The sequence below is a fragment of the Grampus griseus genome (assembly GCF_964374135.1).
Source record: "Grampus griseus genome assembly, chromosome: 3".
In the NCBI taxonomy this organism is placed as follows: domain Eukaryota; kingdom Metazoa; phylum Chordata; class Mammalia; order Artiodactyla; family Delphinidae; genus Grampus; species Grampus griseus.
This window is the reverse complement of record NC_139019.1, coordinates 27,933,375-27,939,613: the sequence shown is the minus strand read 5'-3', so window position 1 is coordinate 27,939,613 and position 6,239 is coordinate 27,933,375.

Here is a 6,239-nt window from a genome sequence, read left to right as displayed (position 1 = left end):
TACCTGTGTTCTCTTCTAAGAGTTTATGGTGTCACATCTTATATTTACGTCTTTAAAACATTTTGAGTTTATTTTTGTATATGGTGTGAGGGAGTGTTCTAATTTCACTGATTTACATGTAGCTGTCAACCTTTCCCAACACCACTTATTGAAGAGACTGTCTTTTCTCTGTTGTGTATTTTTGCCTCCTTTGTCGTAGATTAATTGACTGTAGGTGTGTGGGTTTGTTTCTGGGCTCTCTATTCTATTCCATCTACATGTCTGTTTTTGTGCCAATAGTGTGAAGTTTTAAGAACTGTAGCTTTGTGGTATTGTCTGAAGTCTGGAAGGGTTATGCCTCCAGCTTTGTTCTTTTTCCTCAGGATTGCTTTGTCAATTTTGGGTCTTTTGTGGTTCCATATAAATTTTAGAATTCTTTTTTTCTAGTTCTGTGAAAAATGTTATGGCTATTTTGATAGGGATCACATTAAATCTGTAGATTACTTTGGTTAGTATGACCACTTTAACAATGTTAATTCTTCTAATCCAAGAGCATGGACTTTCCATTTCTTTGAATCATCTTCAGTTTCCTTTATCAATGTTTTATAGTTTGCAGCATGTAGGTCTTTCATCTCCTTGGTTAAGTTTATTCCTAGGTATTTTTAAAAAATTAATTAATTTATTTTTGGCTGCATTGGGTCTTTGTTGCTGCGCACGGGCTTTCTCTAGTTGCAGTGAGCAGGAGCTACTCTTCGTTGCGACACGCAGTCTTCTTATTACAGTGGCTTCTGTTGCGGAGCATGGCCTCTAGCCGTGTGGGTTTCAGTAGTTGTGGCACGTGGGCTCAGTAGTAGTGGCTTGTGGGCTCTAGAGCGCAGGCTCAGTAGTTGTGGCGCACGGGCTTAGTTGCTCCGTGGCATGTGGGATCTTCCTGAACCAGGGCTCGAACCTGTGTTCTCGCATTGGCAGGCGGATTCTTAACCACTGTGCCACCAGGGAAGCCCTTCCTAGGTATTTTTAAATGCAATTTTAAACAAGATTGTTTTTTAACTTCTCTTTCTGATATTTCATTGTTACTGTAAAGAAATGCAACAGATTTCTGTATCTATATCCTGCTACCTTGCTGAATTCATTAATTAGTTCTAATAGTTTTTGTGTAGTCTTTAAGGTTCTCTGTATAGAGTATCATGTCATCTCCAAATAGTGACAGTTTTACCTCTTCCCTTCCAAATTGAATACCTTTTATTTCGTTTTCTTGTCTGATTGCTGTGGCTAGGACTTCCAATACTATGTTGAATAGAAGTGGTGAGAGTGCGCATCCTTGTTTTGTTCCTGAATTTAGTGAGAAAGAAATTTCAGCTTTTCACTGTTGAGTATTATGTTGGCTGTGGGTTTGTTTTAAGTGCTTTTATTATGTTGAGAAATGTTCCCTCTGTACCCACTTTGGTGAGAGTTTTTATCATGAATGGATGTTGAATTTTGTCAAATGCTTTTTCTGTGTCTATTGAGATGATCCTGTGGTTTTTGTCATTTCTTTTGTTAATGTGGTATATCACATTGATTTGTGTTTGTTGAACCATCTTTGCAGCCCTGGAATGAATCCAACTTGATCGTGGTGTATGATCCTTTTTATGTATTGTTGGATTTGGTTTGCCAATATTCATTGAGAATTTTTGCATCTATATTTATCAAAGGTATTGTCCTGTAATTTTCTTTTTTGGTAGTGTCTTTGTCTGGTTTTGGTATCAGGGTGATGGTGACTACCTGGAATGACTTTGGGAATGTTCCTTCCTTTTTAATTTTGGGGAGTAGTTTGAGAAGATTAGGTGTAAGTTCTTATTTGTATGTTTGGTAGAATTTCCCAGTGAAGCTGTCCAGTCCTAGATTTTATTTGCAGGGAGTTTTGTTTGTTTGTTTGTTTTTTAATTATATGTTCTATTTTACTTCTAGTGATGTTCAAATTATCTGTTTCTTCTTGCTCAGTTTTGGTAGGCTGTATGTTTCTAGAAACTTGTCCATTTCTTCTAGGTTGTCCAATTTGTTGGCATGTAACTGTTCATAGTATTCTCTTATAAGTTTTTGTATTTCTGTAGTATCAGTTATAATTTCTCTTCTTTCATTTCTTATTTTATTTGGGTCCTCTCTCTTTTCTTGGTTTGTCAATTTTGTTTACCCTTTCAAAGAACCACCTCTAGGTTTAATTGGTTTTTTTCTATTGTTTTCTAAATCTCTATTTTATTTATTTCCTCTCTGATCTTTATTATTTCCTTCCTTCTGCTGACTTTAGGTTTTGTTTGTTCTTCTTTTTCTAATTCTTTTAGGTGGTAGGTTAGGTTGTTTATTTGAGATTTTTCTTGTTTCTTGAGAAAGGACTGTATCTCTGTTAACTTCCCTCTTAGAACTGCTTTTGCTGCATCCCATAGATTTTGTGAGGTTGTGTTGTCATTTTCATTTGTCTCGAGATACTTTCTCATTTCTTCTTTGATTTCATTGTTGACTCATTGGCTTTTTAGTAGCATATTGTGTCGTCTCTATGTAATCATTCTTTTCTCATTTTTCTTTCAGTGGTTGATCTCTAGTTTCATACCGTTGTGGTCAGAAAAGATGCTTGAAATAATTTCTGTTCTCTTAAATTTGCTGAGGCTTGTTTTGTGACCTACCCTAGAGAATGTTTCATGTGTGCTTGAAAAGAATGTGTATTCTGTTTTTTTTTTTTCTGTATTAAGCCCAACTAGTCTATTGTGTCATTTAAGACCTCTGTTGCCTTATTGATTTTCTGTCTGGATGATCTGTTCCTTGATGTCAGTGAGGTGTTAAAGTCTCTTACTATTATTGTATTACTGTCAATTTCTCCCTTTATGTCTGTTAGTATTTGTTTTATATATTTAGATGCTCCTATACTGGGTGTATATATGCTAATGAGTATAATATCCTCTTCTTGTAGTGATCCCTTTATCATAATATAATGTCCTTCTTTGTCCTTATGGCCTTTGTTTTAAAGTCTATTTTGTCTGATATGAGTGTTGCTACCCCACTTTCTTGTCGTTTCCATTTGCATGAAATATCTTTTTCTATGCCCTCATTTTCCGTCTGTGTCTTTCTTCCTGAAATGAGTCTCTTGCAGGCAGCACATGGTGGGCTTTTGTTTTTTTTAATCTAGTCTGCCACTTTGTCTTTTGATCAGAGCATTTAGTTCATTGACATTTAAAGTAATTATTGATAGGTATGTACTTATTGCCATTTTAAACTTTGTTTTCCAATTGATTTCGGAATTCTTCATTTCTTTTTATTTCTCCTTTTGTGGTTTGATGGTTTTCTTTTGTAGTATGCTTGAGTTCCTTTTTGGTTTTATGCATCGATTTTATGTTTTTGATTGGTGGTTACCCTGGAGTTCAAGTGTATTGACCCATAACTATATCTACTTGCTTTAAATTGATAGTCATGCAAATGCAAACACATTCTAAAAGATCTACAGTTTTTTACTCCACTCCCCCACATTTTACGATTTTGATGTCCTATTTTAATCTTCGTGTTTATCCTTTTGCTGTTCATTGTAGTTATAATTGCTTTTACAAAATTAAAAAAATTTTTTTTAATCTGTATACTGGCTTTTTAAAATGATCTTCAGTCCTTTAATATATTTGCCTTTCCTGTTGTGTTTCCCCTTTCCTATAGATACTTGCTTCTTTTCTATTTAGAGAAGACCTTCCAGTATTTCTTTTAGGGTAGGTTTAGTATTACTTAACTCTTTTAGTTTTTCCTTGTCTGAGGAATTCTTTCTCTCTCCTTTCTGGTGCCTTTTTTTTTTTTTTTTTCATTCTACCTGGTTACGTGGAGATCTTTCTTGCAGGTTTGGTTGTATAGAAGATCTTCTGCCAGTTTCCAGTTGCTTTTCTGTGAGCATTGTTCCACATGTAGATGTATTTCTGATGTGTTTGTGGGGGGAGTTAAGCTCCACATCCTCCTACTCCACCATCTTGATCTCCCTCCTTATTTCATTTTTAGTCACTAATGGGTCATAGGCACCTGTTGGACACTGCAGCTTCTCGTGCCTTGGAATCAGATTGGATGTCACTACCCTCGTTTTCTGTTCCACATTGATATTCATACAGTACTTGCTTTTTTTTTTTCTTTTGGCTGCGTTGGGTCTTCATTGCTGTGTGCGGGCTTTCTTTAGCTGTGGTGAGTAGGAACTACTCTTTGTTGTGGTGCACGGGCTTCTCGTTGAGGTGGTTTCTCTTGTTACGGAGCATGGGTTCTAGGCACGTGGGCTTCAGTAGTTGTGGCTTGCGGGCTCTAGAGCACAGGCTCAGTAGTTGTGGTGCACAGGCTTAGTTGCTCCGCGGCATGCGGGATCTTCCCGGACCAGGGATCGAACCCTTGCCTCCTGCATTGGCAGGCGGATTCTTTTTTTTTTTTTTTTTGCGGTATGTGGGCCTCTCACTGTTGTGGCCTCTCCCGTTGTGGAGCACAGGCTCTGGACGCGCAGGCTCAGCGGCCATGGCTCATGGGCCCAGCCGCTCCGCGGCATGTGGGATCCTCCCAGACTGGGGCACGAACCCATGTCCCCTGCATTGGCAGGCGGACCCTCAACCACTGCGCCACCAAGGAAGCCCTACAGGCGGATTCTTAACCACAGTGCCACCAGGGAAGTCCCACAATACTTGCTTTTTATCATGGCTGTGGAAAACTCAGCCTCACAAAAATCTAAAGTCACTGAAAGGATTGTAGTACAGTCTTATGTTGTGAGTATGAACTATTTCATTCTTACTTCATGTAGTATCTGAAAGATGTTGAGTTTCTCTGAGTTTACTCTCTTTAAATTTTTAAATCTCCTGAGATACCCCTTTGAGTTCACTGTGGTGCCCTGGGGCACCTTGGCACACAGTTTGGGAATTACCACTTTAAGTGATTTGCTCAGGGAAAAATACAGGTAGAAGGAGGCAGAGCCAGAATTTAAACTTTAATATTTTGACTCCAAGTCTTGCTGTTAAACCATTTTTAGGGCCTTTCCTATGAGATCATGTTTCCCTTGCCACTCAAATTTTCATTTGAATTCAAGGTTCAACAAGGAAAATATGACCCACTCGAAGTCTTTAAAACAGGAAATTTATTATGGAGAATTACATTGGTGATAGAAGAGATGAGAAGCCCAGGGGACAGTGAGGCAACTCAGATACGAGCAACCACAGGAAGCCAAGCTCACTCCCATAGCTGCAGGATCGATGGGAAAGATAGTGTTATAGGGACCCAGAAGCTAAGGTTGGCAGCTGGACCCACAATGGAGATGCAGACACTGCCAGAGACATCTCAGGATGGAGAAAGAGAGGGGAGGAAGTATCCTGATTTCTTCCTTTCTCCTGCCCCGAGTCTTCCCACCAGTGCCTCTGATTGGACACATCTACCTCGAAGCCAGAGAGCAAGGGAACCTGGGAAATGTAGTCCCTTATGGTATGGAGCATAGTATGAGGGGGAGAGAATGGATCTGAGCAAACAGGCAATTGACTGGCATTACAAAATGTTGTGTATACACTTTATTCATTCTATAATTCCTGTAGCAAATGTTTATTGAGGACCTACTAGGTGCCAGGTATCATGCTAGATGCCATAATGAGCAAAACAGACCAGATCACTGCTCATAAGGGGATCAAAGATCAACATAGGAGAAGGAGAATAAACACGAACTATCTGAAGTGTGTTAAGTGCAATGAAGGAAACTATCACAGTGCTGTGAGAGAGCTAGCGATTTAGGGGAAGGGGCAACCTCCCACTGTTTTAAGTCTAGTTAATTGACTATACGTATGTGTGTGGAAAACTTGTGTTCAGGAGAGGACAGAATATTTATACCTAGAAAAAGTTTAGAAAAAAGATATCGACTCATTCATACTTAACATCTGGATTATAGGGCTTTATTGTCTCAAAGCTGTGTGTGATTGTGTGTCACAGATTGTGTGTGTGTGTGTGTGTGAGAGAGAGAGAGAAAGAGAGAGAGAGAGGCAGAGAGAACAGTACAAAGGAAGACTCTTAGAAAAACATTCTAAGGAGCCAGAGGGCTCACAGCAGCTAATCTCCATCATGCTTTCCAGGCCCCACCCCCCTTCCTTCTCATCATAACTTGTGATCTTAGAGGCATGAAAGAATTTGAGCCCCTCCCCCAGCCTGACCATCTCTGTTGGCCGCTCAGCCAGGCTGCACCTCAAATCCAGCTGGGAGCGCAAACCCCAGGGCCACGCAAGAGGTGGTGGGCTCGCAGGCAGGTT